At 45.0% G+C, this 22,337-nt stretch overlaps 1 protein-coding gene and 2 non-coding genes across 3 annotated transcripts in view; 1 reads left to right on the forward strand and 2 right to left on the reverse strand.

The window, feature by feature from the left end:
• The first annotated feature begins 9,618 nt into the window (after positions 1 to 9,618).
• Positions 9,619 to 22,337, forward strand: part of LOC144670304 (uncharacterized) — a 210,811-nt gene continuing 198,092 nt past the window's right edge. The window contains exon 1 of the mRNA XM_078532792.1: positions 9,619 to 9,706. The gene's annotated coding sequence lies outside the window, so the exon portion shown is untranslated. The remainder of the gene's footprint in view (positions 9,707 to 22,337) is intronic.
• trnas-gcu (transfer RNA serine (anticodon GCU)) lies at positions 12,707 to 12,788 on the reverse strand. The gene has a single exon. It is a non-coding gene; the product is annotated as a tRNA-Ser (tRNA).
• trnal-cag (transfer RNA leucine (anticodon CAG)) lies at positions 20,497 to 20,579 on the reverse strand. Its single transcript has one exon. It is a non-coding gene; the product is annotated as a tRNA-Leu (tRNA).

Consider the following 22,337-nt stretch of genomic DNA (forward strand, 5'->3'; position numbering starts at 1 on the left):
CGACCGCTTCCAGCCGAGACTAAGGCACGATGCAAGCGGGATGTTTACCCCGAGCTTTGGAAAATATTGTCATTCGGGAAAAGGGACAAATCAAAAGGAACCAAAGAATAAATCCCAGAGCCCAGATTGGAGAATCTGCAGATTCCCTTTGGGAAAGTGAATCGGAGCAGAATGAAGGGTGAACATTCCCACTGCCCAGAAGCGGTGAAGACACAGCTCAGTCAGCCCGGCCCCCTCTATTCTCACGCTGGAACATTCCTCACATGGAAATTGTTTAACCCAGTGAAATAAATCCTTACAGCCGATAATTTATACAACTGATTGAAGGAATGTCGAGCGTGGTTACCGAGTGACGGTGAAAAGTTGAACATTTGTTCCGTTCAACCAAACTGCGATGAAATGTGAATATTTTTTTTTTCTCATTTTATAAATAAATTGAAGATCCTGGATAAAAATGTTCAGTGTTTGTGAGAGTGGGGTCTGGGTGAGCAGCTGGTGAGTGCGACAGGGCCAGTGCTGGATGCAGGAACCTCCCGTCAGTGTGGGTGGGTCTGATGGGGCTGAGTGATTGACAACTGGCGGTTGTTGGTGTTTCCATAAATCATGGAAATACCCTCCAACAGTTTTTATTTCTTCATTTTATTGTAAACAACTTGAAATAAAGGGAATTAGTGCAGGAACTTTTTTGGTCTGTATTTCAGCTGCCATTGTCCAGTGGTTAAATTTTCCTCTAAAAATCCACTGGGTTTTTCGAGTTTGACTTGAGTCATAGGAACATAGAAACTGGGAGCAGGAGTAGGCCATTCGGCCCTTCGAGCCTGCTCCGCCATTCATTATGATCATGGCTGATCATCCAACTCAATAACCTGCTCCTGCTTTCTCCCCATACCCTTTGATCTCTTTCGCCCCAAGAGCTATACCTAAATCCTTCTTGAAAGCATGCAATGTTTTAGTCTCAACTACTTTCTGTGGTAACGGATTCCACAGGCTCACCACTCTCTGGGTGAAGAAATTTCTCCTCCTCTCAGTCTCCTCATATGTCAGTCCCGCCATCCCAGGAACCAGTCAGGTAAACATTCGTTGCACTCCCTCTATAGCAAGTAAATCCTTCCTCAGATAGGGAGACCAAAACTGCACGCAATATTCCAGATGTGGTCTCACCAAGGTCCTGTACAATTGCAGCAAGACATCCCTGTTCCTGTACTCGAATCCTCTGGCTCTGAAGGCCAACATACCATTTGCCTTCTTTACCACCTGCTGCACCTGCATGCTTACCTTCAGTGACTCGTGTACAAGGACACCCAGGTCTCGTTGCACATTCCCCTCTCTCAATTTATAGCCATTCAGATAATAATCTGCCTTCCTGTTTTTGCTACCAAAATGGATAACCTCACATTTATCCACATTATTTGCCATGCATTTGCCCACTCAGTCATCTTGTCCAAATCACACTGAAGCATCTCTGTATACTTCTCACAGCTCACCCTCACACCCAGTTTTGTGTCATCTGCAAATTTGGAGATATTACGTTTAATTCCCTCATCTAAATCATTAATATATATTGTGAATAACTGGGGTCCCAGCACCGATCCTTGCGGTAATCCACAAGTCATTGCCTGCTATTCGGATAAAGACCCATTTATTCCTACTCTTTGTTCCCTGTCTGCCAAACTGTTTTCTATCAATCTCAATACACTGCCCCCAATCCCATGTGCTTTAATTTTACACGCCAACCTCTTACATGGGACTTTGTGGAAACCTTCTGAAAGTGCAAATAAACCACATCCACTGGATCCCCCTCATCACCTCTACTAGTTACATCCTCGAAATATTCCAGTAGATTTGTCAAGCATGATTTCGCTTTCATAAATCCATGCTGACTCTGTCCACTTTTTTCCACGTGCTCAGCTATTAAATCTTTTGTAATCGACTCTAGAATTTTCCCCACAACCGACATCAGGCTGACTGGTCTATAATTCCAGTTTTCTCTCTGCCTCTCCTTTTAAATAGTGGGGTTATATAAGCTACCCTCCAATCTGTAGGAACTGTTCTAGAGGCTCTGGAATCTCGGAAGTTGACCAACAATAAATCCACCATTTCCAGGGCCACTTCCTTAAGTACTCTGGGATATAGATGATCAGGCCGTGGGGATTTATTGATCTTCAATCCCATCAATTTCCCAAACACCATTTCCCAACTAATACTGATTTCTTTCAGCTCTTCCCTCTCACTAACCCTGTGTTCCCCAACATTTCTGGTATGTTATTAGTGTCCTCCTTTGTGAAGATAGAACGAAAGTATTTATTTAGTTGGTCAGCCATTTCTTTATTCCCCATTATAAATTTCCCTGTTTCTGACTGTAATTGACCCACATTTGTCTTCACCAATCTTTTCTCTTCACACACCTATAGAAACGTTTACAGTCGGTTTTTATGTTCCCTGCAAGCTTACACTCATACTCTGTTTTCCCCTTCTTAATCAATCCCTTGGTCCTCTATTGCTGAATTCTAAACTGCTCCCAATCCTCAGGTCTGTTGTTTTTTTCTGGCCAATTGTATGCCTCTTCCTTGGATCTAATACTATCTCTAATTTCCCTTGTAAGCCATGGTTTGGCCACCTTTCCTGTTTTACTTTTGCGCCAGACAGGAATAAACAATTGTTGCAGTTCACCCATGCGCTCTTTGAATGATTGCCATCGCCTACACACCATCATCCCTTTAGGTAATGTTTCCCAATCCATCATAGCCAACTCGCACCTCATACCATCCTAGTTTCCTTTATTAAGATTCAGGACCCAAGACTCAGAATCAACTACGTCACTCTCCATCTTGATGAAGAATTCTATCATATTATGGTTGCTCATCCCCAAGGGGCCTCGCACAACTAGATTGCCAATTATTCCTTTCTCATTACACAATACCCAGTCGAGGATGGCCTGTCTCTCGCTGGTTCCTCAATGTATTGGTCCAGAAAAACATCCCGTATACACTCCAGGAATTCGCCCTCTACGGTCCTGCTCCCAGAGGATCTGTTCAGTATTTTTAATTCTGTTTTATTTTGTATCCTCTATTCCCACGGAATGCCGACACTGAAATTGCTCATACTTCCCACCATTGTTCTCTATGAAGTAGGTATTGCCTGCACAGTCTAATGAAGACATGCTCAGAGGGCTGTGCCAGAGGGTTTCTTTCAGGTTTTAGGCCTCTTTTGGTCCATTAGCAGCAACCGGATGTCTGCAGAGGAACTCGGAATGCCGAACCCCTATTCTCAGGATGGACTTAATAAGGAGACAAAATGTTGGTTAAAGAGAGAATAAAAGGCCTGGGGATTAGGGCCGAGATTGCCGGAGCTTGGGGGAATAGCACAAATCAGTGGAGCAATGTAACATTCGCGGAATACGAGCTTGGGAGATTATCCGGTCCGTGCTGGGGGACTGCGGGGAAGGAAGTTGTTTTGTCTGCCTATCCCAGCCGAATATTAGTTGTGAAGTGGCGGTCAGACCCCGAGGGGAGGGTGAAAGCCTTTCACTGAGTTTGAAGGTTGTAAATCAGATCTTGGAGGTATCGCTGCTGTGTTCCCAGGAAGCGGGGGTCTCATTCTTCAAACCAAAAGCTTGCATGGAGGACCGGTTTCTCAGTAAAAAAAAAAAACTGGAGACGTGGGGCGTTAGAATCTGCTCAGCTCTGATTCACATTAATTCATTTAGTGTCCTGGAATAAACAAGTGGTTTGTAGCTGTCCATTACAGAAAGAAATAGAATTCAGAAGATTCTGGCCAGTACCTTCACGATTCCCACTATTACATCCCACAGAATCTTCATCTGCATCTCATTAAGTCCTAGAGCCTGAGCAACATTAAGCACAGGCAGTCCTTCTGGTACCTCTTCTTTAACAAGGGTTATATGTAAAAGAAGACATTTGCAAATTGTCGATGGAGAAAGTGAGCACTTTTACTGAAGAGCAGTTAAAGGGGAAGAGGCAACCCTTTGTGATAAAGAAGTAGGGTTAGCAGAAATAAAAGTAGCAATAAGTGGAATGATGGGGGCAGGTTGTTATGGACTGATCACAGAATTTCATAGATTTATTTAATAGAGATCGTGAGTCCATTTTTTCCTTGTCTTTGAGGGGTTCAACATTGAAGGAAGCCTATCTTCATTAAAAATGCATCATAATCTTAGTTTACAAAACAATGTGTGTAGATGGGATTCAAAGAATTAGAGGCATTTCACATCATAATGTGAATTATGAGATCCTGGTGAGGGCCAGGGAAAATCTTTGGGAGGAAAGGTAAGGCCGTGGAGGATGCGCAGTGGAGATTTACTGCAATGGTATCAGTGGTGAGGGATTCTGTATGTGCATGGGCAAAAAATATCTGGGGGTATTCTTCGTTTCATCGAGAATGTTAAAGGGAGATTTAATACAGGTATTGAATATCAAGCCAGGTATATTTTTTTAAACACATTAAACAATAGTTTTGTTTTCAATTGACAGAATGTTCAACAACCAATGAAGTGTTAATACAATCTGCAGGATTTTGCTATTGTCATAATTTAATTTGTCAGGAAATGTTTCACATTGGTCCATTCCAAACAGTCCCTGACCTGATGTGATAGAAATTCCTTTCACTTACAGAAGCTGCATTTCCAACATTGCGCACCAGGCTGCTCATTCAGAACCTTCTTACCAAGTTTTCAAGGATGGAAAAAGGGTGTGAGACTGTGTTCTAAAACTCAGACAGGTGACTGAGAGGTTAAGGTGATGGAATGCTAAACTGTTTTTTTTAAGCACATATGGGTTCCAATCACATCCTTGCTGTTAGTTTGTGGATATTATTAATTAATTGTTTTGTTCCATTTCATTACATTTTGCAGAAAATAGACCTGGAATCTGATGCTCGTCAATATCTCACTGGAGATCCCGGATTTGTTCAGACTTCATCAAAATTGAGACTGGTAATTACAGGTCTTCAGCAAAATTTTTCTAGAATGATTATAAAATAGGATTCATAAAAGGCAGTGAGATTTTCCGTTCTCTGGGTTTACACTGGCTGAAAGAGCAATGGGAAAAGTTAATGGTGATGGATCAGTAACATAACATTATGCTTGGGGAACACATTTAGTTTGAAATTTTCCTGGTAAATTTAGTGAGTGAGCAAGTTTTAGCAAATGAACTTTAAAGTGAGGGGCCGTCCAATTAAACCTGTGAAAAATAGAGCAGGTTGTTTAATTTTGTGGTGAGATGCTCAAAACTGTGGAGGAGCAGAGAGCCATTCACAGATCTCATTAAAAGCCAGTGGACAGGAAGGTAAAAAAAAATGTAACAAGGCTAATAGACTATAAAGGGTTGGAGCTCATGCTCCAGTTATATAAAATCTGTTTAGAGCCCATTTAGATCACTGCGTTCAGTTCTGGACATCACACCTCAGGAAGGTTAGATTGTCCTTAGTGCGGGAACAGCAGAGTTTCACCACAGTAATACCAGACTCAAATTGATGAGGAGAGATTGCAAAGACTAGCCTTGCAATGCTTTGAATCTCGAATTACACCTGGGCAGGACAGGGACTGATGTCCTAGGGGGAATATTTGCTAGAGTGGTTGGGGAGAGTTTAAACTAAAATGGCAGGGGGATGGGAACCTATGCAAGGTGTCAGAAAACGGGGAATAACGGACAAGAACAAAAGACAGAAAGGGGAATATGAAAACTGATCGGCAGAGAAAGCAAGAGCAAGAATCAAACAGGGCCTCAGTGAAAAATAATGGGAACGGGACAAGTAATGTTAAAAAGACAAGCCTTAAGGCTTCGCGCCTTAACGCGGGGAGCATTCACAATAAAGTGGATGCATTAACCGCGCAAATAGATCTAAACAGGTATGATATAGTCGGGATTATGGAGACATGGCTGCAGGGTGACCGGGGATGGGAACTGAACATCCAAGGGTATTCAGTATTTAGGAAGGACAGACAAAAAGGAAAGGGCGATGGAGTTGCATTGCTGGTTAAAGAGGAAATTAACACAATAGTGAGGAAAGATATTAGCTCCGATGATGTGGAACCTGTATGGGTAGAGCTGAGAAACGCTAAGGGGCAAAAAATGTTAGTGGGGGTTGTATATAGACCCAAACTGTAGTGGTGACTTTGGGAATTGCATTAAACAAGAAATTAGAGATGCATGCAATAAAGGCACATCTGCAATTATGGGTGACTTTAATCTGCATATAGATTGGGCAAATCAAATTAGTAACAATACCATAGAGGAATTATTCCTGGAGTGTATACGGAATGGTTTCCTTAAAGAAGACGTTGAGGAACCAACTAGAGAACAGGGCATCCTAGACTGGGTATTGTGTAATGAGAAAGGAATAATTGGCAATCTAGTTGTGCGAGGCCCTTTGGGGATGAGCAACCATAATATGATAGAATTCTTCATCAAATTGGAGAGTGATGTAGTTGATTCTGAGACTAGGGCCCTGACTCTTAATAAAGGAAACTGCCATGGTATGAGGCGCGAGTTGGCTATGATGGATTGGGAAACGTTACTTAAAGGGATGGTATTGGATAGGCAATGGCAAACATTGAAAAAGTGTATGGGTGAACTGCAACAATTGTTTATGACTGTCTGGTGCAAAAGTAAAACAGGAAAGGTGGCCAAACCAAGGCTTACAAGGGAAATTAGAGATAGTATTAAATACAAGGAAGAGGTATACAAATTAGGTAGAAAAAACAACAGGCCTGAGGATTGGAAGCAGTTTAGAATTCAGCAAAGGAAGACGAAGGGATTGATTAAGAAGGGGAAAATCGAGTACGGGAGTAAGCCTGCGGGGAACATAAAAACTGAATGTAAATTTTCTATAGGCATGTGAAGATAAAAAGATTGGTAAAGACAAATGTAGGTCCCTTACAGACAGAAACAGGGGCATTTATAATGGGGAACAAAGAAATGGTTGTGCAACAAAATGCATACTTCTGACTGTTCTGTCTTCACAAAGGAAGACACAAATAACATACCAGAAATGTTGGCGAACACAGGGTTTAGTGAGAGGGAGGAACTGAAAGAAATCAGTATTAGTAGGGAAATGGAGTTGGGGAAATTGATGGGATTGAAGGCCGATAAATCCTCACTGCCTGATCATCTACATCCCAGAGTACTTAAGGAAGTGTCCCTTGAAATAATGGATGCATTGGTGGTCATCTTCTGAGATGATATAGACTCTAGAGCAGTTCCTACAGATTGGAGGGTAGCTAAGGTAACCCCACTAACTAAAAAGGGAGGTAGAGAGAAAACAGGGAATTATACACCGGTCAGCCTGATGTTGATAGTGGGGGAAATTCTAGAGTCCATTATAAAGGATTTATTAGCTGAGCACTTGGAAAACAGTGGGAGAAACAGAGCGAGTCAGCATGGTTTTACGAAAGGGAAATCTTGCTTGACAAATCTACTGGAATTTTTTGAGGATGTAACAAGTAGAGTTGATGAGGGGGAGCCAGTGGATGTGGTTTATTTGGACTTTCAGAAGGCTTTCAACAAAGTCCCACATAAGAGATTAGCATGTAAAATTAAAGCGCATGGGATTGGGGGTAGTGTATTGAGATGGATTGAAAACTGGTTGGCAGACAGGAAAAAAAGGGTAGGAATAAATGGGTGTTTTTCCGAATGGCAGGCAGTGACTAGTGGGGTACCGCAGGGATCAGTGCTGGGACCTCAGCTATTGACAATATATATTAATGATTTAGATGAGGGAACTAAATGTAGTTTCTCCAAATCTGCAGATGAGACAAAGGTGAGTGGGAGGGTGAGCTGTGAGGAGGATGCAGAGATGCTTCAGTGTGATTTGGGCAAGCTGGCTGAGCGGGCAAATGCATGGCAGATGCAGTATAATGTGGATAAATGTGAGGTTATCCACTTTGGTAGCAGAAACAGGAAGGAAGATTATCATCTGGATGGCTGTAAATTGAGAGAGGGGAATGTGTAACGAGACCTGGGTGTCCTTGTAGACCAGTCGTTGAAGGTAAGCATGCAGGTGCAGCAGGCGGAAAAGAAGGGAAATGGTATGTTGGTCTTCATAGGGAGAGGATTTGAGTACAGGAGCGGAGATGTCTTGCTGCAATTATACACGGCCTTGGTGAGACGACACCTGGAATATTGTGTGCAGTTTTGGTCTGCTTATCTGAGGAAGGAAGTTATTGCTTTAGAGGGAGTGTAGCGAAGGTTTACCAGACTGATTCCTGGGATGGCGGGACTGACATATGACGAGAGATCGAGTCGGTTAGCATTATATTCGCTGGAGTTCAGAAGAATGAGGGGGGATCTCATAGAAACATATAAAATTCTAACAGGACTAGACAGGGTAGATGCAGAAAGGATGTTCCCGATGGTGGGGGAGTCCAGAACCAGGGGTCACAGTCTGAGGAAACGGGGTAGAACATTTAGGACTGAGATGAGGAGGAATTTCTTCACCCAAAGAGTGGTGAGCCTGTGGAATTCGCTACCACAGAAAGTACTTGAGGCTAAAACATTCTATGTTTTCAAGGAGTTAGACATAGCCCTTGGGGCAAAAGGGATCAACGGATATGGGGAGAAAGTGGGAGCAAGCTATTGAGTTGGATGATCAGCCATAATGAATGGCAGAGCAGGCTCGAAGGGCCGAATGGCCTACTCCTGCTCCTTGCTTCTATGTATGGTCAGTAAGTTCACAGATGACAGGAAAATTGGTGGCGTTGTAAATAATGAGTAGGAAGCCTTAGATTACGGACAATATCGATGGGCTGGTAAGGCGGGCAGAGCAGTGGCAAGAGGAATTTAATCGTGAGTTGAGGTGATGCATTTTGGGAGGGCTAACACAGCAAGGGAATACACAATGAATAGTCGGACCCTAGGGAGCACAGAGGATCAGAGGGACCTTGGTTTAAATGTCCCTGAAGGTAGCAGCACCAGTAGATAAGGTAGTTAAGAAGGAATATGGGGTACGTGCCTTTATTAGCCGAGGCATAGAATATAAGTGCAGGGAGGTTGTGTTGGAGCTGTATAAAATGCTAGTTAGGCAACAATTGGAGTCCTGTGTGCAGTTCTGGTTATCACACTATAGGAAGGATGTGATTGCACTGGAGATGGTGCAGAGATTCACCAGGATAAAAACAAAAAACTGCGGATGATGGAAATCCAAAACAAAAACAGAATTACCTGGAAAAACTCAGCAGGTCTGGCAGCATCGGCGGAGAAGAAAAGAGTTGACGTTTCGAGTCCTCATGACGCTTCAACAGAACTGAGTAATATTAGGAGGGGGGTGAAATATAAGCTGGTTTAAGGTGGGGTGGGGGGGTGGTGGAGATAAGTGGGCGGGGGTTGGTGTGGTTGTAGGGACAAGCAAGCACCTTGAGTGTCCTGCCATCCATTCTTAATTAGCACATTCGTTTAGATAATATGATCACCTTCAACACCTCTTTGCTCTTTTGTCTTTGACATCTTTTGATTATCTGCTCCTATCACTGCTTGCTTGTCCCTACAACCACACCCCGCCCCCCAACTTCTCTCCCCCCAACCCCCCCCAGCCCCGCCCCCCCCCACCCCCCCCCCCACCCCCCCGACCTTAAACAAGGTTATATTTCACCCCTCTCCTAACATTACTCAGTTCTGTTGAAGGGTCATGAGGACTCGAAACGTCAACTCTTTTCTTCCCCGCCGATGCTGCCAGACCTGCTGAGATTTTCCAGGTAATTCTGTTCTTGTTTTGGATTTCCAGCATCCGAAGTTTTTTGTTTTTATCTCTGTGTTGAATTGACCGCCACTCCTCTTCAAGAAATGCCTACCTTGAAGAAGTACTGCTCCTCTCTCCGACAGGATTTCCGTATCTCTCTTTTGGCTTGTTCACCTTCATTGCTTTCCATTTCTCTCCTGGTGTTTGACAACGTGTTTACTAAAACCCGCTTTCACAGCCATATTTCCTTTCTCAGTGACTGTCTCCGTCTCTGACTTACCCCACCTGGATTTCAATTGAAATTCCATCCCTCTTGTTTCGAACCCACCCAGGATTATAGGTATCTCCGGGACATAAAACGTTTCTCGGACTGCTGTTCCCGTCGCTTTCTGAGATCCACACTCAGTGCCATGCGCCACCATATGAACACACTCGAACTCTCCCTCCAGCAGTACCACCGCACCCTTTTTCAAAGCTGCGCGTGCCCCCAGTTTCATTTTATTCTTCGTCTCATCCGACGCCATAACAAAAAACTTTTTCTCTTTCTCTCAAGTGCTAAGGAACGCAAGCTCCAACAACTCATTGACACCAACACCCATCTAGGACCCTCCACTCCTGCCTGTCCCTCCGTCCCCACCCCATCTTCCAATCCCAGCCCCGGCCGTGTATTCACTATACCCCCTACCCTTCCCCTCTCCGACGCTTAATGTTCAGTGCTCAGCAAAGGACTTATGCCCTCATCTCAATGAATTTCGGGCTCGGCACGATGCTGAACTCATCTTCTGCCGTCTTCGTCTCCGTGCTCACTTTTTTGGGCAGGAGTCCTCTCCCCGTTCAACGGATCCTTTTACCCACCTCCAATTCTGGTTTAACGAGAGCTTTATACAAGACCGGAACATTTTTTTTTACCCCATGAGATGTGAGAGTTGCTGGCTATGCCAACAGGTAATCATGTCCACAGAAAATAAGCAGGACAAATCCAACCCGGCAAGGAACCACACCATTACTGTTCTCCCTATCAAAAGAAAGAAATGATGGATGGAGTGTTCGACAGTGGTATCCAGCAGCAGTTACTCAGCAATAACCGGTTCATTGACGATTAGTTTGGAATCCACCAGGGCCATTCAGCTCCTGACTGCACTGCAGCCTTGGCCCAAACATGGGCAAAACTGCTGAACTCAACGGGGGAGGTGACAGCGACTGCCCTTGATATCAAGTCAGCATTTGACAAGGAAGACCATGACACCAGGAAGAACATATTTTCCCACAGAAAACATCCTCACAGAACAGAGAATATCTTTACACTAGAGGAAACAACTTTATCGAACAGAGAAAATTTTTGCACACAGCGGATCATATTTACACAGCCGGGAGCACATTTGCACAACAGGGAATCATTTTACACAACGACAGTGAGAATGTTTCAACGGCAGAATCACAGTTTCACCACAGAGCGAACAGTTGTACAGCAGGGAGCACAGTTACTCAACGGGAATTACATCTAAAACAGGCCCTATCTTTATGCAACAGGAAATAAATTTTCGTAAATGATCAGTTTCTCCATCGTAATATCTTGCTGGTTTGCTCGGCACCTTTTCCTGTCAGCCATTGTGTTTATCCTGATAGTCCCTTACTACTTTCCTGTGTGTCTTTCTCTGTCTGGTACATTCATGGTAGCGTTAGTGGATTTGCGGAGCTTGGGTGAGCTTCCCAATAGGTGTGTTCTTGTTTAAAAAGTTATGAGGAAGTGAATAGGTGTTTGGCTACCAAACAACGGTAATAGGCAGTAGAAAATTGTTGCTTCGGAGGAGACTGGCGTTGGAGAAGCGTGCTGGCCTCCTAACCCAGTGATCGATGCATTGAAACCATATTCAGTTTATTTAAATTCTCATTAACACCAAAAAAAAACATTTGTCTGCGACACAAAATCATCTCTTAATTTGCTTCATAGTAAATTTACATCAGCTTCTTGCTTCCGGTGAACACTTCAATCTGTAACCAATCTCTCAAATCGTTTTATTTCACACACGGACGCAGCAGAAGCGCTGCAAAAATAAACCAGCCGAGGATTTCCCCTTTCTCTCAGCCCATTTCAGGCCATGGTCCGAACGGCCTTCCCTTGCTCTCTATCACTCTATGATTATCTGAGTAATAAAGAAGAAAACAAATATCTTATATGGACCCGATATAGTGAAGTTTATACATATTAGCTTCAGTATGTCCGATCTACAGGACACCCTGCAGTAATTCCCATGCTTATTTGGACAGCAGCGTCCTCCCTGAGACATGGACCATGAGAAGGACAAGATTATCAGCATAGCGGAAACAACATCACGTCAAAGACACAGATAATCATTATTTTTACAGATATGATTGTTCATTCTTAATCACGTATTTAAAATATGGGATTCCATCCCCAATATCTCCATGAACTGGGAAGGTTTCGTTCCATCAGGTTTGCATTAGAGACACATTGTACAAAACACTTCAGTGAGTGTCTCTGGTCAATGAAATGATGATGCACGGAGTTCTCAGCTTTTACTCATTGATCTTCACAAGAGTTGATCCAGTTTTGACGTTGACTTTTCCTCTGGTGTCGATTTACTCGAATTCCTCACCTGATTTCTCTGCTGTCCAACGAAGCTCACTCAGCAGAGTTTTCAACAGTAATTTGATTTTTCCTCACAGAACTTCAATCACCATGTTTTTGAACAATTTGTTTAAAAATATGCTCACAGCCGGCTTCCAGGAGCAGCAATGTGATAAAGACAATATAATCTGTTATCAAGTGATTTTAATTGAGGGATCAATGTGGGCTCCGACAACATGGAACAAACTCACGCGTGGGAAGCACAATGGATGAGCAGCCCTAAATTCAGACAATCATGGAGTGATGCGCGACATTATCCTGACGCCACCTCCTCTGTAAACCTGGCCTCGGAACGATTACATCAGTGATTTCAGACATGCCTTCTGAAAAAGCACCGCGTTCACGAAGAACCCGTTAATAAACGGACGACGAAGGTGGGATTCGAACCCACGCGTGCAAAGCACAATGGATTAGCAGCCCATCGCCTTAACCTCTCGGCCACCTCGTCACGTGCAAAATCCTTATTAAACATCCTCCTGTACTGTTTTGCATCTATGAACTGTTGAACTAAATGATCCTGCTTGTTTCAGGTCCTGAATAACCATCCAGGTGTCTCATGTAGTTTGTCAATAAAATACATTTCCATCACATCAGGTAGGAACTGTTGTAAATCGACTAATGTGAATCACTTCAACACTTCAACATGTTTCTAGACAGTGTGAAAACCCACCGCGGAAAGACCGAAACATACATTCATCTGGAAGAATAAAGAAACTCCTTCCGACTCACTGCAAGTACCGGAACACAACTGAAATGTGGTTTTTCACTCAAGACTGTAACTGACTGCAATCAGCATCCGACTGAACCCACAAGGAGAGAGTTGCCGTATTCGATGCATTAGGAGAAACTTTGCGTTCATTTTCTGTGTTGTGATTTATTCTCCGCAATGATTTCCCGGATGTTCAAATCTGGTCCTGATTTCCCCAACTGGCACCGCCTCGAACACACGAATTAATGTAATAAAATGCTGGGAGGGCTCGTCCGGGAATTGAACCGGGGACCTCTCGCATATTAATTCACCACAAAACCCAAAGCGAGAATCATACCCCTAGACCAACGAGCCAGCTGCCACAACAAATGCATTCAACATATCCTTTCATTGCCACCCACAGGAAATTAACAAAATGCGAAATATTGTGGATGCTGGAAATCTTTTGGAATGTATTAGAAATCCCGGGGCCGAATCCAACCAGTGGAGAGTTTCCCTTCTTGTATAAATTGACTTCAGTTTTGTTGGGTTTCTCAATGCCAGACTCTGCCAAATGCTTCTGTATAGTCAACTGTCGTCACTTGCAACTCACGCCTTGAGTTCAGTTCTTTTGTCCATATTAAGACCAAGGCTGCAATGAGGTCGGGAGCTGAGTGACCCTGGCGGAAACCAAACTGAGCTACAGTGAGCAGGTGATTGGTGAGTTAGCGCCACTTGATCGCACTGTCGAAGACACAGCAATGTGGTTGACCCTTAACTGCCCTCTGAAATGGCCTACCAAGCCTCTCAGTTGTAACAAACCGCTACAAAGCCACAAAAAAGGAATCCAACCGGACGGACCACGTGTCTTCGACCTCGGCACCGTCAATCTCAGCCCTGTCCACCCTGCAAAGTCCCCCTTACTAACATCTGGGGGCTAGTGCCGAAATTGGGAGAGCTGCCTCACAGACTAGGCAAGCAACAGCCTGAAATATTCACCCTCACAGATAATGTCCCAGGCTCCACCATCACTATCCACCCTGGATATGCCCTATCCCACCGGTAGGACAGGCCCAGCAGAGGTGGCGGCACAGTGGTAATGCAGTAGGGTGGCAGTAGCCCTGGGAGTCCTCAAAATCGCCTCCGGACGCGATTAATTTTCATGGCATCAGGTCAAACATGGGCAACGAAATCTGCTGATTTACACGTACCGCCCTCCCTCAACTGATGAACCAGTGCTCCTGCATGTTGAACACCACTTGGAGGAAGCACTGAGGGTGGCAAAGTCACAGAATGGCCTCCGGGTGGAGGGATTCAATGTGCATCACCAAAAGTGGCTCGGTAGCACCACTACTGACCCAGCTGGACGAGTCCTAAATGACATCGCTGCGAGACTGGGTCTGTGGCAGGTGCTGAGTGAACCAAAAGAGGGAAAATCATACTTGAGCTCATCCTCACCAATCTGCCTGCCGCAGATGCATTTGTCCACGACAGAATCAGTAGAAGTGACTATAGAACAGAAGTTGTGGAGACGAAGTCCCGCCTTCACATTGAGGACAGACTCCATCGTGTTGTGTGGCACTACCACCGTGCTAAATGGGATAGATTTTGAACATATTTAGCAACACAAGACCGGACATCCATGAAGCCCTGTGGGCCATCAGCAGGAGCAGAACTGTACTCGAACACAAACTGTAAACTCATGGGCTGGCTTATTCCCCACTATATCATTACCATCAAGCCAGTTGATCAACCATTGTTCAATGAAGAGTGAAGAGGACATTTCAGGAGCTGCACCAGCCTGACCTGATAATGAGCTGTCAACCTGGTGAAGCTATGACACAGGACTACTTGCTTGTCAAACAGCATCTGCAGCAAGTGATAGACAGAGCTAAGCGATCACACAACCAACAGACAGACCTAAAATCCGCAGTCCTGCTGCATCCAGTCGGGAATGGTGATGGACAATTAAACAATTCACTGGAGGAAGAGACGCCACAAATATCCCCATCCACAATAATGGAGGGCCTCAGCACATCAGCACAAATGATAAGCATTTGCTACAAGAAGTGCCGAGTGGATGATCCATCTCAGCCTCCTCCAGAGGTCCCCAGCATCACAGATGCCAGTCTTCAGCCAATTCGATTCACTCCACGTGATATCAAGAAACAGCTGATGGCACTGAGTAGTGCAAAGGCTATGGGCCCTGACAATATTCTGGAAATAGGACTGAAGACTTGTGCCCCAGAACTTGTCACGCCCCGAGCCAAGCTTTTCCAGTACAGATAGATCGCTGGCATTTACCCAGCTATGTGGAAAATTGCCCAGGTATTTCCTGTACACAGAAAGCAGGCCAAATCCAACCCGGCCAATTACCTCCCAATCAGTCTACTCTCGATCAGCAGTAATGTAATGGAAGGGGTCATCAATAGTTCTATCAAGCCGCACTTGCTTAACAATAACCTGCTCACTGATGCACAGTTTGGGCTCCGCTAGGGCCACTCAGCTCCTGACCTCCTTACAGCCTTGGTTCACATATAGGCAAAAGAGCAGAACTCCCGAGGAGAAGTGAGAGTGAGTGCCCTTAACATCAAAGCCGGATTTGCCTGAGTGTGGCATCAAGGAGCGCTAGGAAAACTGGAGTCAATGGGATCAGGTAGAAAACTCCATTAGTTTATAGTCATGCCTAAGGCGTTCAGTCATCTCAGCTCCAGGATATCACTGCAGGAGTTCCTCAGGGTAATGTGCTCACCCCAACCTTCTTCGACTGCTTCATCAACGACCTTTCTTCCATCAAAAGGTCAGAGGTGGGGATGTTCGCTTATAATTTCACAATGTTCAGCACCATTCGTGACTCCTCAGATACTGAAGCAGTCCATATCCAAATGCAGCAAGACCTGGACAATATCCAAGCTTGGGCTGAAAAATGACAAGTAACATTTGCGCCGCAAAAGTGCCAGGCAATGGCCATCTCCAACAAGAAAGCAGCTAACCACTGGCCCTTGACGTTTAATGGCGTTACCACCATTAATCGCTCACTCTCAACATCCTGAGGGTTACTGATTACCAAAAACTGAACTGGACTAGCTTTATAAACACTGTCGTTAAAAGGGCAGGTCAGAGGCGAGGGATTGTGCGACGTGTAACTCACCTCCTGACTCTCCAAAGCTTGTCCAGAATCTATAAGGCACAAGTCAGGAGTGTGATGGAATGGTCACCAATTTCCTGGTGGAGTGCAGCACCCGCAACACTCAGGAAGCTTGGCATCATCCAGGAGAAAGCACCACATCCATAAACATTCACTCCCTCCACCACTGACGCACAGTCGAGGAGTGTGAAGCATCTACAAGATGTATACAGGAATTCACCAAGCCTCCTTAAACAACACTTTCCAAACCCACGACCACTACGGTCGAGAAGGGCAACGGAAGCAGCTACATGGGAACATCACCACCTGGGAGTTGCCCTCCAAGTCACACGCCATCTTGAATTCGAAATATCTCGCCTTTCCTTCACTGTCGCTCGGTCAAAATCCTGGGACCCCCTTCCCAGCAGCACTGTGGGTGAACCTACACCACATGGACTGCAGCGGCTCAAGAAAGCCGCTGACCACCACCTTCTCAAAGGCAACTAGGGATGGGCAATAAATGCTGGCCCAGCCAGCGAAGTGCACATCCTGTGAATGAATAAAAGTTTTCCTGTCACCTTCAATCATTTATGAACATGCCCACAATTTCCCCCTGCTCTTGCACGCTCTTTGGGTGTACACGCTTTATTTTATGTTGCCTCTTTGCTTTCTTCCGACCACAATTAATCTTTTCACATTTCTCTGGAAAAGGAAATCAACTGCAAAAGCGCTGGTTAGTCCACAGCTGGAATTTTGTGTACAGTTCTAGTCGCCACCTTACAGGAAGGACATAATTACACTGTAGAGAGCACTGAAAGGATTTACAAAAATACTGCCAAAGCTAGAAAATTGCAGCTACGAGGAAGGATTGGATAGGCTAAGGTTGTTTTCCTTAGAACAGAGGAGGCTGAGGGGTGACCTAATTGAGATGTACAAAATGATGAGGGGCCTAGATAGGGTGGACAGTAAATTCTTGTTTCCCCTCGCTGAGGGGTTAATTGTCAGGGAGCGGAGATTTAAGGTCGTTTTTAGAAGGATTAGAGGGGAGACGAGGAAAAGCTTTTTCATGCAACGGGTGGCGAGCATTTGGATTTCACTGCCTGAACCGGTGGTTGAGGCTGAAACGCTCAACTCATTTAAAATGTACTTAGATCTGCATCTGGAGCGCTGTAACCTGCAAGGCTCCGGGTCAGGTGCTGTGAAGAGGGTTTAAAATGAGCGGCTAGTTTCTTCTTCATCTTTTTTCTATCCAGCACAGACATGTTGGGCTGAATCACCTCTTTCTGCGCCGTCACTTTTGTAGGGTTCTGTGGTTCTCTCTGCCGCTTAACCGCCCATTCCACCAACCTGCCCATGTCGTTTTGAAGTTCTACTGAATTTCTATAGCTCTTTACGCAAGCACAGGACGTCCAAAAACATTTTACGGACGATGAGCACTTTTGAAATGTCGTCACTGTTCAAATTGCTGAAATTTTGAACCGTCTGTTCGTCAATGTCAGAAATTCCCATATTGGGATGGGAAACAAGTAACATTGGTGTAGATCTGTGGCGCAACCGATAGCGCTTTGGACTTGCAGTCGGTATAAACAGAGACATTTAAAGGTTGTGGATTCGAATGCTTTAGATAAGCATTGAAGAAAGTCAGCAAGAGGTTTATCAATATTCTCACAAAAGGGAAACTGCCGTCCCGAACTTCCTTCTATACAGGTCACTCCCCACTTTCCCATCTGAACCACTGAACAGGTGAAATCTCATCACCGTCTCAGGACAAAACAAAAACCTTTGAAAGATGCTGACCAGAGTCAGTCTGCCCAGCCCTCAGTATGATTTAAAATGGGACATATACAGCCACCGCGGAAACTGCTTCCCATTACTGCTCAGTCATCTTTCCAGACTGTTCCTGACAGACAGCTCGAAACAAGGATGATGCGAATCTGCACCACTGAATACCAAGACCAACACGGTTATCACAGCTGTAATGAACAGCTCCTGTTACAGCTTTAGATCAGACAGTGGAGGATTATCACAGGCGCTCTGTCAGACTGCATGTTCCTTCAGACAGATTTCCAACTGGATACAAGGAATGAGCGGCTGTGTGAACATTAGTGGTTCAGGGGGGATTTCTCACTGGCCGGACTGGAGTTCCAGTTCCATTCCAAGACATTTCTCTTTCTGAATCCATTTCTGTCCTCTTGCTCATTTACACTTTGCATTGTTTCATCATTGGCGGCCACGTTTTCAGCTGTCTGAGCCTTTAGCGCTGCAATTCCTTCTAGAAACATCCCCACTTCACTCTCCCCCTTAATACCCTCTTAAAATCTATCAGTTTTACTAAGGTTTTGTTCATTTGGCCAAATATCTGACTCGATGTCGAATGTTGCTTGATCAAGCTCCTTTGAAGCGCTTTGGGGAGTTTTGTTAAATCACGGCGCTGCTGCTGGAATGGCTCGAATTTGGATAAATTCACATTCAGCTTCAGTCTTCTTAAAGATTCACCTTTATTCCCTCCACTTGCTTTGCATCGAAAAAACATCTCCTATGAGGTGTTCAAAATGATGACCAGTTTACTAGAGTAAATAAGGAGAAAGTGTTTCCACTGACAGGAGGGTCGCTAACCAGAGGACACAGTTTGAAGCTGATTGGGAAAAGAACCAGGAGCGGGGTGAGTAGAATGTATTTTACACAGTGAGCACATTGTGAAATGGAAGCTACCTGGGAGGGTGATGGAAGCAGATTAATTATTACCTTTCAAAAGGGAGTTGGGGGAAAAAATCACCTGAAGGAAGGGAATACGGGACAATGGGGTCAGATCCCGGATCTCGGAGTAATTATATCGCTCAACCAAGGAACCAACGCAGGCGGAATGAGCTCCTTCTGTCCTTTATCATTCTATGATTTATGGATAGAAATCAGTCCTACATTCTGTAGAGCAGGAAGGGTGTGAGAAGCCGGCATGGGAATTGATCCCGTGGGCACAGAATAGAATCGGTAAAATTCTGTATTTTGTCAGGGAATCGAAACTGTGTAAATATGACTCTGTCTGTTTAAAAGTGGCTTGTTACCAATTCCAGATAGTTGACGTTTGCTTAAAAGGGATGTGTTATCAGTCAATGAACAGGCTATAATATAAAAACGGAAAATGCTGATAATACCCAGCAGCAACTGTGGAGAGAAAAGGAATTAATGTTTCAGGTTGGTGGCCCTTCATCTGAACTGAGGGAATATAGGAATGTAATAGGCTTGGAGCAAGGGACCAGTCCGGGATTTGGGAAGAGGTTGAACAAAAGCGCAGGTTTGTAATGGTTTGGGGGCCCAGAGAGATTAAATTACAAAAGGTTTCACGGCGCCAAAGCCAAAGGACTGGAACAGGCAAAAAAAAAAAAATGTGGGTTGAGATGAGGTGAGAATGGCTAAAGATCAGCCGCCCAATTGCAAAGTGAAGGAATTAAATAAGAAACAGAAAATAAAATGATAACCCTGAAAGAAACACATGAAACAAGAGGGAGGCTGAGTTTATAATTTTAAAATATTGAACTCGATGTTGAGGCCAGAAATGTGTAGGGTGAGGTACTCTTCCTCGAGCTTATGTTATTCTTCACTGGAACACTGCAGCAGACCAAGGACAGAAAGGTCAGAGTGGGAGCAAGGTGGGGAATTGAAATGACAGGTGACAGGAAGCTCAGAGTCAGGTTTGCGGATTGAACGGAGATTCCTCAAAGCGCTCACCCACCTGAAGCAGATGAGAACATATTGCGGCAGCAAATGCAGCACATTAAACTGAAAGAAGAACAAGTGCATCACTGTTTCACTTGGAAGGAGTATTTGAGGTCTTGAATAGGAAGGTGACATTAAAAGGGGAGGGATATTGACTGAGTCAAGGATTTCACACTGAGAGAGAAGGAAATGATGATCTCACCGGCCTGAAATGCTAGTTCTATATTTCTCTCCACAGATGCTGTATAATTGTTGCGTATTTCCAGCACTTTCTGATTGTTACTATTTCTGTTTTTCAGCATTCGCAGTATGTTGCTTTTGTATCCAGTTTACTTTATGAGCTGTTTTCAGGGGATCCAGTTGCCTCGAGTCTGGCTCGGCCGACCGAAATTCCCCTTGAGAAGCTGGCAGTGAGCTGCCTTCTTGAACTGCTGCAGCCCATATGGTGTAAGTAGGTCCACAGCGCTGTTAGGAAGGGAGTTCCAGGATTTGAGAGGGCGATACAGTTCCAAGTCAGGATGGTGTGTCGCTCGGAGGGGAGCTTGCTGCTGTTCTCATGCATCTGCCGCCTTTTTCCTCCCAGGTGGTGGAGATCTCGGGTTTGGAAGGTGCTGAAGGAAAAAACAATGTCAGGAGTGGGATTCGAACCCACGCCTCCAGAGGAGACTGCGACCTGAACGCAGCGCCTTAGACCGCTCGGCCATCCTGACTCTGTCACTCATTTCTACATAAATGGTTTTTAATTCCACATTCATCGTCACTGCTTTCAAAAACTCGATGTGATTTTCCTTTTTTCAGCACCTGTCAGGTTCCTGTATCTGAGTCCCATCCTTCCCCAAGCCGCCGGGGGGTGAGGAGCTTCTCATTGCTGCATTGCTCTGTTTGCTCAGATCAACAAAGACCCAATTCCTGCCCGACCTGTTCCTCACACGAAGGTGATGAGATTGTAAGATCTGAGCGACATGAAATATCCAATTGGAGAGTCACATCCTGGCGACAGGAATCTCTCTCCACAGCTGCTTTCGGACCTGCTGAATATTCCCCGCATTTCCTGTTTCTGATTTTGTGCCTTCATTACAGGAGATCTTTTTACTGACAACCCAAAGCTTGTCTCTCGGGGCAGCTCCAGGCACCGCTTTCCTGTGACCTTAAAAGTCGGCTGTTTTCACACTCATCACTCTGCGCCATGGCTTTCAACCACCGCCACTACACCTCCGCCACCCCCACTCCCCGCACCTCCCTCTCTGTCCCCAGTCCCGCGCCCTACTCTCATCCCCTCTCCCCCCTGCTCAGCTCTCAGGTCGTCTTAGCGTTTTTTTTTTCGGAATTCTCAAGGGCCCGGGGATCACAGAGTCTGTGAGGGAATATAAGGGGTTAATCCACATTCACATGCATGGAACTGCGACTCTCTTAAGATGGACGGAAGTTGGTGTCCCTTCCAGATCCACTAGGAGGTCTAGTTACTGGAGCTGTGAGAATTTCTGCCATTTCTATCCCACAGGGATTCGCGCCTCCCCGTTAGTCCCGCTGGGATGGTGATGGCTAAAGTGAGTGGCCGAGAAAGCGGGTGGTCCCCATGTCTCTCCTGGGCTTGTTTCCCCTCATCCAGCTGTGAGGGGGCGGGGGGTTGAGTTTGTGGGGTGGGGGCGGGATCTTGCTGGTTTGCGCACCTTTTCCTGTCTGTCACTGTGTGTGTCCTGATCGTCTCTGCTGCTTTTCTGTGTGTCTTTCTCTGTCTGTTGCATTCGGAGTGGTGTGAAGTGTAATTGCGCAGCCAGGGTGAGCTTCCCAACACGTGTGCTCTTGATTAAAAATAAGTAAGAAGTGAATATTTGCTTGGCTACCGTAAAGTATTCAGCGGCAGGAAGGAATTACGGCTCCGTCGCAGGGCGGTGCAGCGAAGCCCACAGCCCAGAGGCCGATGGATCCAAACCATCTTCTGCTATTTTTGTTCTTATTCACACCAAAAATAACCAGCGGCCCGCGACCGAGAAACATACCTGGCTTTTTCTGTAAAGTGAATTTGTATCATCTTCTTACTTCCAGTAAACACTTCAATCTGCAACCACCCTCTCAAATCGTTTTTATTCTCACACAGACAGATGTAGTAAATGCTACAAAAATACACCAGCCGAGTATTTCCTCTTTCTCTCAGCCCATTTCAGGCCATGGTCCGAATGGCCTTTCCTTGTTCTCAATCACCCCAAGATGATCTGAATAGAAAAAAATAACAAAACAAATCTCTTAGGCGGAAACATTGTTGCGGAGATTATACATATTAGCTGCAGTATGTCCGATCTACAGGACACCCTGCATTAATTCCTATGCGTATTTGGACAGCAGCCTCCTCCCTGATACATGTACCATCGAGAAGGACAAGATTATCAGCATATCGGGAAGAGCATCACGTCAAAGACACCGTTAATCATTGTTTGGAGTCCTATGTTTATTCATTCTTACTCACTTAT

Source organism: Cetorhinus maximus, chromosome 31 (assembly GCF_964194155.1).
Source record: "Cetorhinus maximus chromosome 31, sCetMax3.hap1.1, whole genome shotgun sequence".
Taxonomy (NCBI): Eukaryota; Metazoa; Chordata; class Chondrichthyes; order Lamniformes; family Cetorhinidae; genus Cetorhinus; species Cetorhinus maximus.